This window comes from Odontesthes bonariensis, chromosome 10 (assembly GCF_027942865.1).
Source record: "Odontesthes bonariensis isolate fOdoBon6 chromosome 10, fOdoBon6.hap1, whole genome shotgun sequence".
NCBI lineage: Eukaryota > Metazoa > Chordata > Actinopteri > Atheriniformes > Atherinopsidae > Odontesthes > Odontesthes bonariensis.
The window spans coordinates 15,863,610-15,881,572 of record NC_134515.1 but is presented as its reverse complement, the minus strand read 5'-3'; the positions used below and the strand labels follow the sequence as shown (position 1 = coordinate 15,881,572).

Sequence of the window (17,963 nt, the reverse complement as noted above, 5' to 3'; positions counted from 1 at the left end):
GGAAGCGCGGGATTCGGGGGTCGGGCGGCAGGAATTGCGGAGATGCTCACACAATGGAGACCTCGGCGGCAAGCGGCACGAGCAGGCTGTGATGTGGCTAAAAACACGACCACGGCTCCACCGCTGTCTGGACCGAACCGGCTGGGGAGAAAAATATTTTATATCACCTCCGTTTCCCTTCGCTTCCAGCCATTTAGACTTGTCGTGGTGCCGTTTGGTGAACCCCGACAAAGCAAACGCTGGGAAGAAGATGACGTTGTTGTTTTTTTTAACCCGCACAACGTGTCTCTTTCAACCGAGATGCAGCTCCTGCCGCCGGGGCAAACAAAGCTGAAGCCTTGCCGCTTTGTATTTCCGCTTGGCGACACGACACTGCCCCTAAAGTTTCCCTGTAATCGCAGCGGTTGTAGGGCGTTGCAAACCGCAAAGTCGTCGGTTTATCACAACAACGCAAGCTAACCCACACAACTATCCTTTCTGTGGCGCGTTTGGCTGCTATCCACGAGGTATTGGTGCTGAAAAGAGCACGCGCTTCGTTTACAACTTCACCTCTCCTCGTGCCCGTGCACGGTAAAAACGGGGGTCTGCCCCAAAACAAAGGTTTGGTTGGGGCGTTGACCAATCGCTGCTCGTGGACCGTCTAATGTCCGAACAACACGCGGAAAGTGTGGGCGAGCCGCTACTGCACGAGCCAATGACGGAGGGCCAAGTGAAGTAGGGGGCGGAGCCTGGTGAGGGCGCGCGGCGTGCTCCGAGAATCTGTGCGAGAAGTATGCAGTGCGCACGAGTCCGCGCGCTCTCCGAACCGGTTTAGACCAGACGTGCTGGGAGGTTTGGCGAACCACAACGGCAACGATGTCTCAAAGCCGTTTGGCATAGAAATTAAACATGGTCGTTGGAAACTAAAAAAAGCTACTATCTTTCACGTCTTCTCCCAAGTTCTGTGTTGAATTTTAAAGGCTGAGTGGCGTTTATTTAATAAATAACTTCCATTTAGACGGTTCTATTGTTCACTAACGCCATCAAGGAACTGCTGTGTCGGCTGAGCGAAATAATGCGAATGACCCACTTCTCTCCCTTCTGCTAGCATTATGCATAAAGGGCTGCAGGGTTACTATTAGTAGGTGGGCGTATTCAGTCAATTCAGAGACCATATTATAAATACGGGTATTGTACATTCAGCTTAACTACACTTTATCATCGTTCTTGATCTGAATCTTAAAAAGAAAAAAAGAAAAGAATACGTCAGCATGGAATAAGACGCGCCCCTCAAGATTCCTAAACTCACCGGAAAATCTTCAGATTTAAATATTTTTCACTGGTATGATATTCATACTTCGACAGTTATCTGTGCAACCATTTATATATCATTAACAGGGACATAATAGACAATTCAGCTTATTTCTAACAGTGGTGAAAGGGCTAAATGTAAATAAATATAGGTTAAAAGTATGTCGTTAAAACACAGCTGACCAAAGCATTTTAAGAGAATTTTCCAGTATCCAGTGAACGGCATGTTCAATACTTCCCTGGATTAAGCCAATATCCGTTGTTTTTTTAAATCTTTCTTGTCATTTTAGACTGATGCCAGGATGTTGTGACAGTGGTCCGTGTTATAAAACCCAATTAAAACAATGTACAACAGAAGTGACAACCCACTGTGCCGTATCACTTCGAGTATAGATCAAATTATTCCAAACTATGAACTCTATGGAGCTGCATTTCTTATAAGCAGAGCAGTATGTGCTGATATCAAAGATTTATGAATTACTATTTAAATTTACTTTATTAACAATATGAGCCCCAAAGTAGGGTATCAATGGAACAACAGTCAGCAGACCTTTCCTTACTCGTATTCAGATGTTTCATTTTATCAATACATCACACATTTTTGACAAGGAGGAGGGTGGAGGAGACAAGTGTGGCACAGTGGAGAGGTTTCCTGCCATTCTTCAAAGTCAGTTATTCCCATGAGTTCATGTTCTGTGCCGTTTGTGTTGGTTGAGTTTTCTCTTTAAAGAACTGCAAAGAATTTCTACAGAACCATTTTCCAACATGGAGTACTGACATGTACCGGAGCTATAGCATGCATGGAAGCAAATGTTTGTATCGTTCACTCTAGACTTGCAGAGATAGTCCACTCAGAACCCAAATGTATCATCCAAATGTAGCAGCAAATATTCTGAAGCGTTTACTGCCTGTGTGTGAGTGAGTTGGTGTTCATGCTGGTAAGAGTTGCCGCTTCATTCTCCTTTCTGCTGACCTGTACGCTGCTTTCCAGTTGCTCTTTACAATTGTGGATACCTATAAACACACCTGGTATTGATATCAATAAAACAAGGAGCCTCATTGGCTCTTCTCAAAATGTTTTCCAGAGAACACAGACATTTCCAGAGTCCTTTTTTTTTGTATCACGTCCTGCTTCCTGTACTCTATAAACACTGGTTCCCCGACACCACCTCTTTCACATTTCCAGCCGTGAGAGCGCATCTCCAACAGAAAACCTCCCGCTGTGAAACATGTGTGAACAGTAACTGTGGAAAGAAGTCCGGATCAAATTGTCCACACTTTCTCCTGAAAATCCCCGGTGTTCATGTGTGAAAACAGCCCTGGATTAAAGGCAGAGGATGTGTTTGGCCAGGTCATGTTTTTTTTGTTTTTTTTTCTTCTTTAAAGACCCTTGTGTGATTTTGGTGGTAAGCTTTAGATTGTTATCATCCTGGAATGTTTCTCTTTTGCCAAGCTCTTGGAGACAGGAAATCACCTTGTAAGATGGTGTTTTTATGTGCATTCATGGCACCATCTCACACCAGCTGTTGTACTCACACAGTCCCATATTATCACACTTCCACCTCTGTGCGCTTCTGTTATAATAAATTCAGCAAATTCAACTAGCTAAACTTAAAACAACATCAGTTTGGTATCCTCCAATATTCAGCAGACTATTTTCATGTTCTCCAGCAAAGACTATATGCATTCTCAGAGATTTGTACTGCATAAGACCTGCATTCTGTACGACGTGTCACAGAAACTAAGATTTTCATTGATAATCTCTCTGCCAGGTCTAAAGCACTTAGGTTATTGTTTTTTAAAGAAAGTTCGTGCAATTAGAATGCTCTCTTCATACCGTGCTTATTCGTGGCTTTATGGCTTCTTCTATACCTTTCTTTTACTGTAGTAAATTAGTTTCAGATGATTTTCAGTGAGTTACTGATCTTCCTGTATGCTTTTCCATCTTTTTTTAAGATTAATGCTCATAGTTTTTCCTGTTCATGCGGCACTTTTTTTTTGTGGAGCTTTCCTTTTTGAATGCTAATAGACACAACCCATACGTCCAAAACCAATAGTTTAAGTGTTTAGACATTCAAGGTAAACACAAGAAACTTGTGCTAAAGAAAAAAATGGACCAGACTCAGTGAATAATTTCCTGTAATCCCTATAGACCATATATATATTCTTATTTATTATCTTATTTAACGGAGGTCAGGGGAGCTAACCTCCAGATCTTTAATCAAGAATGGCATTGCAAACATACATTCATAAATACAATGCAAGAATGTTCCCACATCTGTATTACACTTCCAACAAAAAACATTAATCGCTTTCACTTCATGAGGTCTTGTTGGAGTGTTGTAACATATGAGTATAAACTTGCATTCTTTGCGGACCTTCCTTTTCCTCCCCTTACATAATTCCTACAGTCTGCCAAGATATTCAACAACTTCCCCTCGATTGCAAGTTATCTTGCTTGCGTGTCAGTGAAGGCGTTACTCACTTCTGTTGCTTTGTGTGCCTTCAAATAGTCTTTTCTAATATATTAAAAAATTTTTTGGTCATGAAGGGAAATAGTCTGCTTTTCAACTTTAAAATTAACAGGTTGGTGGTGACACAATCCGGAATCAGAATGCTTAAAAAAAAAACATAAACATATATTATATAGAGAATAAAGACTTTTTCTTTTTTACAGAAACTCACTGACTTCATATGCTGATGCACAGGGAAAATGGAGAATAAATCATAGCTATTTCCAATGAACAAATTGACTATATAAAATTCTACTCTTTTTATCAACCGTACATAAATCTAAAAAACATACTGTACGTGATTTCTCGTCATCATAAAAGCAAAAGGACAACCATGAAACAAACTAGACTGGCCCCCCGCCCCCTGCATATTATATGGGCAACAAACTCTCGCTGCAAGCGGAAGTCTCGTGCGACCTGTCTCGCGAGATTGGGTTGCCTCTAACGTCATGCATCATCCTTATTAACATCAGTAAGGCTTTAAAATAGGTCTGTGTTCTTTGCATCTGTCATTAAAAACGTAAATTTAATTGAGCTTTCAAATTAATTGAGATTTAATTAATCTCAATGCCAGGAATTATTTACACAATTAACAATGCAAATGTGACCACTCTGAAAAGTATCCGATTTCCAATTTGGTGGCAATAATGAAAAAATAAATTTGTCATCAAGGCTGTTGAGACCCATTTTTGCATTCAACACATGATGGACACCGCCGTTGCATAATCAGTTGTGCTGTCTAAGCATCACAAAGTTCCCTTAAACGTTGTGAAATCACACGTACTTTCTACTTCGAAACTAATCTCGTATCTTTTTCCGTCATCTGTTCACAATATAAACGTATATAGATCAGTGTGGAAGGGCTGTGGCCTTGGCCTTACTGCAGTAATCTTTCGGGCATCCCAACCAAACACTGCTCATTTGACGCGAACATGGCCTCAACGTCTTGCGGCAAGGTTCTTAAAATCACTTGCCCTCTGGGGTGAAACCCAGTAAGCGTTACACCAGCTAGAATGAGTAACCTGAGTACAAGCCCGGAGGTGTTTGGATATAAAATCAGCACATATTATTCGTGGCCAGCAAGGCATAGGCTACACATTTAGTCATCACGGGGTGAACAAACCGTTCGTTGAAAAAGTAAAAACTGTGAAACACGATGGAGATTTACAAAGTCGACACAAGTGAGAGTACCAGTGTCGGAGTTACATCACACGTGGGAAATCAGATTCGTTAGAGTGCACCTGGTAAATTAATTCAAAATACATTTACAGTGAATGTAGATTAAAAATACATTAACAGGATTTTTGAATTGGTAACTCACTCTCTTAGGTTAGAGAGCCCCCTGGTGGTGGACTGGCAGATTGCGACAGTATGCTCGTTTCGTTTTGATCTATCTATCTATCTATCTATCTATCTATCTATCTATCTATCTATCTATCTATCTATCTATCTATCTATCTATCTATCTATCTATCTATCTATCTATCTATCTATCTATCTATCTATCTATCTATCTATCTATCTATCAGACAAGGATAGATATATGGATGTAGACAATACATGTATTGTACGGGCTGCTGGCTCATACTCATTGCAAGCAACCCAACCATCCAGACGAGTGCAGCACTGAGCTACTTATGAGCCTTGCAGGCTTATATTAAAAAACAACTTAAGTCTGACTTATATTGACTTGTGTCTTGAATCTAATACACAGCAGACACAGTTTGTGCAATCTTCTTTTCTTCAATCTCTTAAATCATTCATGCTTTGATTGAATACATCTAAACTTGATTACTGCAGTGCACTGGAGTCTGACATAAGTGCTTCTCGCAAATTCCCACTGAGGCTAACTCGTTACTCCAGTTGTAGCTTCCCTTCAGTGGCTACCAGATAGTTTTAAACCAGATTTAAATGATTATTGTCATTATCATTAATATTAATCTTGGCCAATCACAGATTTTTATTTGGGACCTTTTTATGTTTTGGGAGCCTGATCATTTTTTATGCAATGAATATATCTAATGATATCATCAATGATATTATCCTATAAATATATATATGATTCACTGATGTCAAAATGGGTTTATTGGACAATGAGGGAGACATCAGTCTCAACCAGGGCACATAAAAAAACAAAGGACTGTGATTCAAAATGATTAAACCGCCATCTTAATGCCTACATATGTTTACTTCTCTGCCAAACTTAATATTTATCCATATTTAGCTCTTGGCAGGTGTTATTTGATGTTCGTGTTACTAAGTTTTATCCTCTTTGGACCTCGCATCCACACGCATAGACATCACATTTTAGGTTAAATTACCACAGTAGTTAATTATTTTTTCATCATTTTTCTCTGAAACATCATGTCAAAAGATGATGCTTAATTTTTATACTTACAAGATTCTAATAAGCCCAAAAAGCAAAGAGAAATAAAAAATGAATATCAACCATGAGCTCCGGTCTTAAGAGGATAGAGCATAACTCATAAGGTCTCAGAATGGCCGGGCCAGTGTCTGCCTTTGAAATATTACTCCTTATTACCTTATTTTAGCCCTAATGCCTGTAATTTCTCTTGAGATTGATATTTTTTTTTTAAAAAAAAGGTACGACATAAATTAAGATTTTGATATGTTGGTGTGGTTCTCTCCAGGTTCTCCGGCTTCCTCCTTCCATCCAAAAACATGCATGTTAGGTTAATTGGTGTCTCTAAAACTGTCCCTAGGCGTGAGTGTGAGTGTGAGCGTGTATGGTTGTTAGTCTCGTTTGTCTTTGTGTGACCCTGTGATGGACTGGCGGCCTGTCCAGGGTGTACCCCGCCCCTGCGCCCCATGACTGCTGGGATAGGCCCCAGCACCCCCGCGACCCGACCGACGGATTCAGCGGTATAGAAAATGGATGGATGGATATGTTGGTGTAGTAATCAATACCACACCTTTAGTTGTTTTGACATCTGAACATTACTTTCAGTTTAATTAAAACTCCTCTCTAGACAATGAGAAACCTTTTTCATCCTCATTCAAAACGTGCTTTCAGAATTTGCAAATGAGTTGATTCGCTGTTGTACGTAAGGCATTTATCTTTTAACTGAGAATCTTCTTCTCAGTGCACTAGAGAGGTCAGATTTAAGTATATTGTATTGTGTGAGCTGTGTATTTTTTAAGCCTTAATGTTTTCAGACGGGAGGAGCTTGTCACCAAAGAAAGTACTGCTATCAGCAGTCAGACTGAACTTTCTTTCACTGGGTCATCGGACACCTGGAACAACCGCAGTCCCAGACTGCGTGCCACCACCAAAAGAAAGAAAAGAAAAGAAAAGGAATCCAAAGTAGATCTGAACTAAAAGTAAGAAGTTAATCACCTCTAGGTTTGGCCATGCCCCTCTTCTGGTCAAATTTTCATTCAAATACATCCAGAACTTTCGAGCGATGCTGCCAACGAAGAGATAAAGAAACAAGCTGCAACAACCATACTGTCATACCTGGAGTATAACTTAAAGGTGGAAATAAAAATACTAGCTCTGCAACCCAAAGGTACAGGGTAGTCTCAAAAGTACTACCTACCTACCAGGGCCCTCTTTAAGGTTGTATTTTCTACCCCAGAATTTTGTTCTCAGATCGAAACACTGGGTATTGAGGAGAGGACCTCCAGGAAAGACCTCCAAATAGGCCCTGGTTGCAGGAAAAGGTTCCTGTGGTAGATATGCAACTTATGGCACCAATCAAATAACTTTCTTTGTAAACTTAATAATCTTTTTTAGTGTTTTTTCTAAGTGGCATCCTCACAGTAAGTTGTATCCCATTTACATAGTTTTCTCATCTATCGTTTTCATATTTTTTTTTCATTCTAACCTTTATTTACATTTTGTAGTTGTATATTAGAAACACAAGCCCTTTTATTTGAATAATAATATTCTGACTTTCAGGATCACATGTGTTTTTACCCTGATGAGATCATTCACAAATGTTGTTGCACTTACACAATGACAATAAAGACATTCTCCACATGCTAATACATGCAGGAGTTTGCATGTTCTCTCACTGCATGTGTGCGTTCTCTCCGGACACCTTCCTCGCTTCCTCCCACAGTCCAGAAAAACATGCACGTTAGAATAACTGGTGATAAAATATTGACCTGAGGGGGGGAGCGTGAATGAAAAGCGTGGTTGTGTGTCTCATAAGTCTTTTTTTTTTGCCCCGTATGGTGGACTCACAACCAGTCCAGGGTGGACCTCGCCTCTTGCCGAGTGGCAGCAGGAATAGGCTCCACCAGCCCAAAGTGGTTTCTGCAAAATCCAGTATCACCGTAGGTTATCTGTGTAAATTTCATACTCATTTTTATCATCAACGGGACGTAAATCTGCTTCCTGCCACTGTTGTGTCTTGTCTTTCTCTTGCAGACACGCATCCAGACCGAGACTGGACTGCCATGGAAGGCACACTGTAGTAAAGCTGCTGCTCACCGTGGCACTGCAGCAGCTCCTGTTTAACAAGAGAAGCTGTGTCGCCTGTTCTTTGGAATTAGATGTACATGTACATTCTCCATATTCAATTACCGATATCTCGAACAAAACTTTTGTTCTGAATTCATTGCATGGGGGGGGGGGGCAAAGTGTCACTTTTAAATACAAATGACACTCAAAATGGGTCTCTAGATGAAACAGATACACTCTGACAACCCTAACTCTCCATCCTTTGGTCTGTGAACTTGTGTGTTAAAAATGACTGAAAGTATGGCTGAAAACCTTCAGATTGAACATTGTGCTGCTCTGACAGATGTCCTCTCCAGGTGGGTGCGCTGTGCTTTCACTTCAGGCTTCTAATCACAAACAACAGACTTACACTGAAGAAAACCTCTACTATAACATATAATAGGCCATATATACCATAATTAAACACAAATCTTTTGGCACAGTAAAGCAGTATGACACAAAGTGCTGTTGTGGTGTGAGCAGTGTTTGATAATCATTACTGGTACATATTTTTTCGTCTACAGTAATTTTTTGTGTTTTAGGATCTGGATTTCTACCCCTTTAGAAACACAGTCACTGGCACGGGTGGGTAGTCATGATAATTATTATGGCCTATTTAACGTCAGAAATTAATAGACATGGCATAAATGCAATTATTACAAGGCCTGGAATAATTATAGCGTGGCCTATAATTATGATATGTTATTTTTGCTCCCACTTATAGTAGGCATGTCCTTGTAGAATCTCATTAATATTGAAATTGGGAACTAGTTAAATGGATGTGATTTCATTTCTCCCCATTGTGGTGCATGAATTCATCTTCAACGTGCTCCGGCTGGCGCTGGAAGTAGTTCCGGTGGTTTATCAGCGGAGCACAGAGCGCTGAGACCCGGGATCTTCTCTCGCTGAGCTCAAATGAGAATAGCGGGTCGAGCCTTTCCCCGTCTTAAGTGTCGAATGACCACAGCAGCGGTCAGTTGAGTCTGACGCCGGCAGAGCACCGAGCCTGCAGCCCCAGTGACAGCGCAAAGACACCGCTGGAGCTTTTGTCTTCGAAGGGAATTTTTCAAGTGCACAATCCTGGGCGTCTGGAGTAGAAAAAACTGAGCCGGTTCACGTTCATCCACGACGGTGAGTAGTCTTTGCACAAGATGTTTTTTTTTTTTAATGCTAGTCAGGATGGTATGTTGCATGTCATGATGTATTGGGAAATCCTAATAATAATAAAATAAAAAAGCAGTGGTTCTACTTAATGGCAGGCCATGTCAAGTTCCCTGCCTGTGACAATATAACATGCATGCAGCCGCTGGAGCATCTGTTCACCCTGTGTCCGTGCGTAAAAGTCAACTTCTGCAAGTTTACCGTCATAGTCTCACGTAGACACGAACGCAGCGGGGCCGTCGGGCAAGATGCTGCAAAGAAAGTGTTCTCAGTGAGCGAAACAACTATCCAAGGGGTGAGTTGTGTTTGGAGGACAGCGCCGTTCACCGCTCGGAAGGCTCCTCGAGAGGATGTCCAGCTGAGAACCAAAAACAACCAGAGCTCCGCGCTGATGTGTCCCAAGTAGCCTACACCGAGTGAGTTCACAGCAGCCGTCTGAGGGGATTCCTTGTCATTGAACTTTTCTTTCAGAACAAGTTCTAACAAGGTTTTCTTTTGAGCACTCACTGTGTCAGCAGCACCACGGTTCATATTCATGGACGTGTTGGTTTGCTTTTGCCTGATATTTACATATTTACAGGAGCTTGGTGTTTGCATGCTTATACCTGTATGCATCATGTCACGTGGTAATGAGAGGCTCCCAGGGTTTAGTTTATGCAGAAAGACAGTCAAGGTAGTAGAAGATGTCAAGTCAGATGGGCAGATTGGACATGATCCTGCGATCCATGTTAGAGGCAGATAGTGCAGCCACTCTGGATATTTGGTAAGTGAATTGGGTGACGGATATTTTGGCAGTTTAACTTTAACTTGGCAAAACCTGTCAAAGATGCAGCTCACTTTTATTAGTGTTTTCCAGCAAGCAGGGTGATGGTGCAGCACCACCATCTTTTCCACAAGCTTTCTTTTAAATGGAGCAGTGCACTTTCTTTCCATCAAGAGATTACAGCCGTACAGCGAAATGTGAGTGTTTATGCTGTAAGGGGTCTTTATCGTTTCTTCATACTGCAGTGGGACAACCAGTCAATAGTGTCCCAACTTTATCTCACAAAAAATATGCAGGGGAGGAGAGTTGTGTGAGTGTGTGTGTGTGTGTGTGTGTGTGTGACAGACTCAGAGAGGGTTTGAGAGAACACCGTGCTCCTGATTTGGATGCGTCTCTAATTCCTATCAAGATGAGAGCTGTCTGAACAGATTTCTCTCATCATTATTTGCTCTGAGATTTACTTGTGCTTGTAAATGGTGTTGATTGAGGGTAATTTGGCTTTTTAATTGCTGAACAGCTGCCACACTCACCGCTGATTGCCATTGTAGGCTTTCTCCGTACATCACTCATAGTGCCCTAAATGCCTCATTAAAACGTTCTGCAGAATCTCATGAAACGTGAAGAGAAGGAACAGTCATAATGTTTTACTGATTTGTGTTTTATCATCGGAAAGGTCGTTGTAATTATCGCCAATGTCAGCAAATGCAACGGGAAGAAGCGTGTGGAGTAATGACTTTTTGAAAGTTGCACGAAGGGTTATTTGGGGATGAACTGCAGGCATTTCAGCTTCTTTAATGGAAATTTTTAAATTTTTTATATATATATATATCACTCGTGGCTGTCGAATATTCATGTTGTCTGTCTGCCTATTCATTCTGATTTGTAGTGTGTATATATATATATATATATATATATATATATATATATATATATATATATATTTGGTGCAACATCACTGGTCATAGTGGGCTGCCACTCTTTCAGCTCATCATTTGCCAAGGATAATTTGCCAAGTCAAGAAACGGAACATTGACCTTGGAAGTAGGTTTTTTTTTATTTTTTTAAATCAGATGTTTGCAAAGAGAGCATGCACTTGTCCTTTTATTTATATGTACCCCTTTGAGATGTTTGAAAAATTGTGCTCAAGAACATGTTGCACGGAAGGGAAACCTGCACCCTGATGCCTGTGCGGTGTTCACACTGTCTGTTTTTATTGAAAAACCCAGCGTGATCTGCGTTAGCGTGTATCATTCAGAGGGCTTTTTTGCAGCTCATAAGTAATCTCTTTGACATGCTGTGCAGAAAACGTTGTCCATGTCATAACCGCGGCATCGACTTTCTGCTTTTCATGCTGCTGCTGTGCGTTTAACCTTGAAAAGATCTGTTTGTTTAATAAAACAACTTGATAACAAACAATATGATTTTAGCAACCGCATGCGCCCACAGTCTTCTGTTGTATGGATTGATGCCTTGAAGCTGTCTGCTCCTCATCACGAACACTTCCACTAAAGGGCTGTTGGTTAACTGCCTCGCTGGAAGATCGCCGGGCAGTGGCTATTAAAAGGGGTGAGGATGAGGTGTCTGTTTGGCTGGAAGCTCTCTAATCTGCCTCTAATTGTCAGGCCGCTGCAGGTCATCAGGTCACTTTAATTACCTCAGGTCATGTCATTTATCAGCTGTTTAAAAGAGATTATTGAAATGACCTTAAATTTACCACAGTGTGTGGAGATGGAGAGCTTCATGACAGACTGTCAGTTATGTATCCTCACGATGAAATCAGATATCGATTTTCCTACATAATGGAGTCCTCCGTCATTAGGCTCTAAGTTGATAAATATGACAACACATTAGAGCGGGGCCTTCTTTCTTTTTCAAGTACCTTTAAGCTCTCTGAGTGCTCCCAGTCGCTGTGATTTTGGCCAAATCCCCAGGAAACTGCACATAATTTGAATTCTAATGCAGCAAATCCTTTTATCTTGTCAAAATCCTCTTTGATTCAGTTAGCAAAGCACCGCTGTGATTTCAAAAAGAAAGATGTGAGAGATAAGATTGGGGATGATCACCTTTAAAGGGCTGTTATGTGGATTGAACACGGCAGATGTGCTGCCAGCGACAAGGGTTCAGTGCAGAGCTTCCATTGCGAACCTGATGCAAAGCTTGTGTCTTACACAGGCTAAGAGCGTAGCACTCTTGTGGTTATGTTTTAATGAGTAACAATTGTTTGCCAATTTGCATGTAAAACAACGCAATTATAAACAAGCATCAAAAAGCTGTAATACTTCTAAAAAATGTAAATTACTCTCCATTATAAAGCGCAACAAAACCTAAGCCATGCCTTCGAGCTCGGGCCTCGAGGTTTGGGATGCTCACTTCCATTATTAATGCTATTCACAAGCCAAACTTTTTAGGTTGGTGCAGTTGGGTGCTTTAATCTATTTTTGCTGTAAATTAATGAATTTTTAAAGAGGACTAGTCCTCTCTGAATAGGACTGGATGTGGGAGTGTTCTAGTCGCCGCGACGCTGTGCTGTAGCCTCCTTTGCTGTGCAAAGCATGAGTTCACAAACAGCATCCCATCTCTCTCTTGGGACCTCTTGTTGGGGAAGTTTGCCGAAATGCTGCACTTCTATGTTTTATTTATGACAAAATATGCCTTTTTAACTCCGCCGTTGTCAGAATCTCAAATTCTGATAGCTTTTTCCTAGTTGGTATCATTAAGTCTTGTGGGTCGTTCGCTCCCTCTACCTTGGCAGATGTTTTCAGATGTTGTGTTCTGTGTGGGCTTGGCGATTTAAATATTCCAGGCCCAGAGGGATTCTATGGAGCAGACTGATTTCCTCACCTTCTTTCTGTCAGATTTTCTTTCAGACCATAGAAAAATGGTTTGAATCGGGGCGTTCAGTTTCAATTGACCTGCCCCAGGATGGACTTGGTTGACATGAGCCAGCTGACGAAAGTGTACCGTCATGGATAAAATATTGTCTCCGGCAAATCAATGTTTTTTCTCTTCTCCAGGCTTCCTGACCACTCTCTTTAAGGACTAAGGCTACACAAAGAACCTCACTTTGAAATGGCGAATTACCTTGATGCCTCTCCAGGTCTCCTGTAAAAAGGAAAAAAAGTATCAAGCGATAATTGCTTAACCCAGCTCCATTTAAAGGACCAGCAAACAGCAACCACGAGGGCAGCTGATTTGCCTTGGTATCTTATAATTGAACCTTTTCAGGGGCATGTTTTGCTGAAGCAGAAAGTAATTAAGACGTTCAATACTGCTTTTTGGACCTTTTCCTCCTTTCTTTGAATGGCCCACACTTCGAGACATGTCAGCGCTCGGTATGCCCACAGACTTTCTTTTGACACATTAGCCTTACACTTGCCAAAGCAGTCCTTCACAGAAACCCCCTCTGCTCCACACACTCCGGGAGGGGTGGGGGGGTATTTTGTCATTACTCCTTTTTTTCTTCTGAAAATATTTTGATGCCTCTTTCCTTTGGCTCCCTCACTCCTCTTCCCCATAACCCTAACCCCAATCACTCCATTCAGAGTTCTCTATTAAAATGCAGAACTATAAAGCCTCTCTCAGTCTAAAAGCCTGCTAGCAGCAGGGGACTGTTAGCTGTTAGTGATGCATACAGCTGAGTGAGTGCATCACAGCTTCAAAATCTAATGGGTGAATACGTTCAATCACACACTTTCCCTCAACTCTTTGAAACAGACAATATTCCCAGTCATGAAAGCGACATCCGCAGTGCAGAGAGTGGCATGTTTAGAGTTTTTGGAGGAAAAGGATTTCTTGCTCATCGACGTCCATGTCGTCTTGTTGAAGTATTATTATTTTATTTTTATTTTTATTTTTATCTATTTGATTATGCTTGTAATCGCTTCACTAATGTATCAAAACTGTCAAGCTACAAAAGTTAGATTTTTTTAAATGCCTTTCCTTAAATTGAGTAAAGGGTAAAAGTCTGAAAGGGCCACGCTCATCTTTTACCATAATTTGAACCTCTTCTGATACCCACTAATGTTAGCCTGAAAATATTCTCTTGCACATTTATACTGAAGCTGTTCACATCCTGCTAGTTCAATGTGATTAGCTGCCAGAAGATCTTCCGTTCAACTCCTTTATTTCCTACAAAGCTATAGATCTGTACTTCATCTGAAAACTGATAAATAGTTTAATTCTGTGGGGTTTTTGCCTAGTACAGACTGGCTATTTGCTCCATCTCCGCACAGTAGAATGTAATCATCCAAATGATCACATTTGCAATTATAACCCTTTGTTATTGTTAAATAAACATGGACTTAACAATCCGTTGATTTGTTTTCTTTTTATGTTCTGTTAAAGCTTTAGTCACTTTTTTAGATTTGTTTTACAAGACATTTGAATTCATTTGAAATATCGAAACAATTAATCTATTTTTAGGAAGTTCACTGTAAATCACAGCACTTTCTAGCTTTGCTTTTAAAGATTACATATATTGACTGAGGTCAATTCCATTGGCAGTTACATAGGCTGTTCATTCAGTCTTCAAACTTGGCACTTATATTCCCAGGGACCTGAATAAGTCCCTTACTGAGGTTCAAGTTGTTTGGATGTGCAGTTCCCCTTGGCTGAGGTTGGTTTTCTGTTGTGCTTTGACAATTACCCCATGCCAGCACATAAAACACTTAAGCCATTTTTACACAGATCAAAAGTCTGACTTACACCTGCCAACATCTGGCTTTTGAGATCAATGTGAGTGTTTAATCGCTTATTCAGTCCTGCATCAAATGTCTTTGTAGTCTCGGGTCACTGAATGTTGGCTGAATATTTCGACACTGAGCTGGGAGTCCGCCGTAGAAACCAACTGCAAATCTAAATGGCTCACTAAATGAGATCAGACGTGGGGAGCCCCAAGCGAAGTGTCAGTGTTGTTTTTTGCTGAGTTTTTGAATTGGTAGTGACTTCATCCGTCCATCCATCTAGACTCCCAAAAATTGTATGTACTCCTCAAGCACAGAAAATATAATTTTTTTCTGTTTTCAATAATATATCCCCATTAAGCACCGTAAAAGTACTTAAGTATGCTTCTGTTTTCAATTGAAATGTCTCTGATACCATTCAAAATGTGAACTAAAGCAGCAACAATAAGAATAGAGTTGACTGCTGTTTTTCTCTCTCACACTATAGGCTGTTTTGTTTGTGTTGTAGTTTCAGGACACTCGGATAACCACGAACAGCTACCTGTGAAAGACATGTTGGAGATGAACCACAATTATGGTCTGAAGCACTCATTTTATAGAGTTTAGAACTGGGGCATACAATATACAGTGTATTTCTATAGAAATTCAGTGGCCACAAGTCAAAGTCAAAGTTGCTTTATTGTCAATTTCTTCACATGCCGAAACATACAAAGGAATCGAGAGGACGTTTCACACACTCTCACGGTGACATATAAAGTGCACAGGCACAACAGATAGGACAGGACATATCAATACAAAGTAAACATTCAGGGCACACAGGTAAGACATATACTAAGCTAAAACTAAAAGAGCCAATAAAAAATGTATATAAAAAATATGCAGTGTGGTTGGTATGTATAAGTTATGTACAAGTTAAGTATAAGTTAAGTTAGCAGCATAGTTATGGTTGTGGTAGTGCAAAAACGGCAGTATGGAACATAATAAAGTGATAAAAAAGTTATAGTAGTGCAAACCGGCAGTATGGAACATAATAACAGCGATGAAAGGTGATAAAAGTGCAGGAGACAGCACTGGTGCTCCTTACTGTACGGCATCTGCTTTGCAGTGATGATTTTTCCTCTTGATACCATGCAGGCCTCTGAAGCTGATGTGAAACTCAGGCACAGCTCTGAGGTTAGCTCAGTCACTGTGGGACCAGTTGAGTCGACTAAGTAATTGGTTGCATCTACCCACCCAGCAGGGCCCCTCTTCCCAGAAGCCTAGTCACGCCCTCCTCCTTCTCCCTCTCCGCTTTCTGCTATTACTCATCATCCCAGCACCTCACCAGGCTAGCGGTGTGAAGCTTCGCCGTGCGGCCGTGCAGCCAGCCTACGCTCCCAAACTTCTTCACAACAACAGATGCAGCAGGTCAGGGCTTGTGGCAGGCTGATTTGCAGTTCGAGCCTCCTTTTAATGAGGGGAAAATAAGTACTTGTTGTTCTGCGCACTCTGTGTCACTACCCCCCACCATCTCCACCTACCCACCACCAGTAAAACCTCAGGAAAAAAAAAAAGGCGTACTAATTAAGATGGTTTCCTGGGATTTGGAGGAGCCGTTCAGCTATGGCTTCACCCACAGTGGCAGAGCCTTGAGGAGGAGATGGGGGTGGTTTTGTGCAAGAATCTTCATCAAGATTTTTGGTTCTTCTTTCCCCTCCTTACTCCCAATGCCTGGCTTGTTTGGCTTGATGAGCCTGCTGCTAAACATGTGTGTTTTCTCCTTGTAATTAAGCGGGGGGTTTGCAAGCGTTGGGTATTTCCCCTCTTGTTATTCACGCTGTTATATTGGGCTCTCCAGGGGGACTGGAGAGAGAAAAAGATGGGTTTCATCTTAGTACGCAGTGCTCATTGAAGTTCTCGCACCTTGATCATATAAACCGTGAATGGAGAATGCCATTGGGCTCTTTGTTGCTGAAGGACACAGAAAGGTTAGAGCATGGGATGGTGATGAGGTTTAGATTTGGATTTCTATATAATTTGCAGGTTGATTCTGTACTGCTGTTAACTGTTCACTGGCGCTGGTTCATTCTGCATCCATTTCTTTTACTTGTATTTCCCAGACGCCGGGACGCTTGTCCTCCATAAAGCACGAAACAAAAACATTATTATTTTTTTTTAATTAGAGCATGGTCTGAATGCGGCCTTGTCTGTGATGAGCAGCAGGAACATGATTGGAGACTTATTTTTTTCTCCCCAGAAGGACCTTTGTGGACATTTTTCGTTTAAAAAGAGAGAGGGGTATCAGGTGACTCCTCAGAAATTGGTTAAAGAGAGAGATGTGAAGGGGGGGGGGGTAGTGGTGAGAAGCCAAGTCTGTATTAACCCAAAGCAGGAAAAGGAAGAAAAAAAGAAAAAATAAACAAATAAAAGAAACTATTTTCATTAGCCTATTATATTCATCGTTTTCTGTTCAATGGTTTAAACCATTATTTCATTTTCAGCTAGAAGAAAAAAGGATTTTGACAAACGTTTTAAGGAATTAGAGGGCACTATCACTAAAGTAGAGGCCTCACATAAGTGTACAGGCTCAAAAGAAGATCTAGAACGCCTGCAGGAATTAAAATTGGACTATGACCGCCTGCTCCTTGAAAAAGCAAACAATATCAGACACAACTCTAACAAGTTAAGGTATGTATCCTCAAATAAATCAGGTAAACAACTATCCTCCTTAGTTAAGAAAATGACAATGAAGGAATCTATTGTTTTTCGTGACCCTGAATCGAATCTTCCTATCACAGACAGTATAGCTATAAATACACAATTTGCTTCTTTTTATAAACAACTGTATAGTTCTGAACTGGCTTGTGAAAGTAATGAACAAGAACTGTATCTGAAAGGCATTGATATTAAGACACTACCAGAAAATCAGAAGGAGGAAATGGCCAAAGAGATTTCTGAAACTGAAATTAAAGAGGCAATGGACAGTTTCGCCAAAGGTAAAGCCCCTGGTATGGATGGGTTACCAATCGAGTTTTATGTAGAGTTTTGGCCCCAAATAGGTTCATTTTTTGTTGAAGTTTTAAAATATGCAACTACAGAGAGTATAT

General features: G+C 40.9%; 1 protein-coding gene across 1 annotated transcript in view; it reads left to right on the top strand.

Annotated features, from left to right (window-relative positions):
- Positions 1 to 9,142: 9,142 nt before the first annotated feature.
- The window catches only part of LOC142390766 (forkhead box protein J3-like), a 78,706-nt gene continuing 69,885 nt past the window's right edge, over positions 9,143 to 17,963 (top strand). The window contains exon 1 of the mRNA XM_075476466.1: positions 9,143 to 9,402. The gene's annotated coding sequence lies outside the window, so the exon portion shown is untranslated. The remainder of the gene's footprint in view (positions 9,403 to 17,963) is intronic.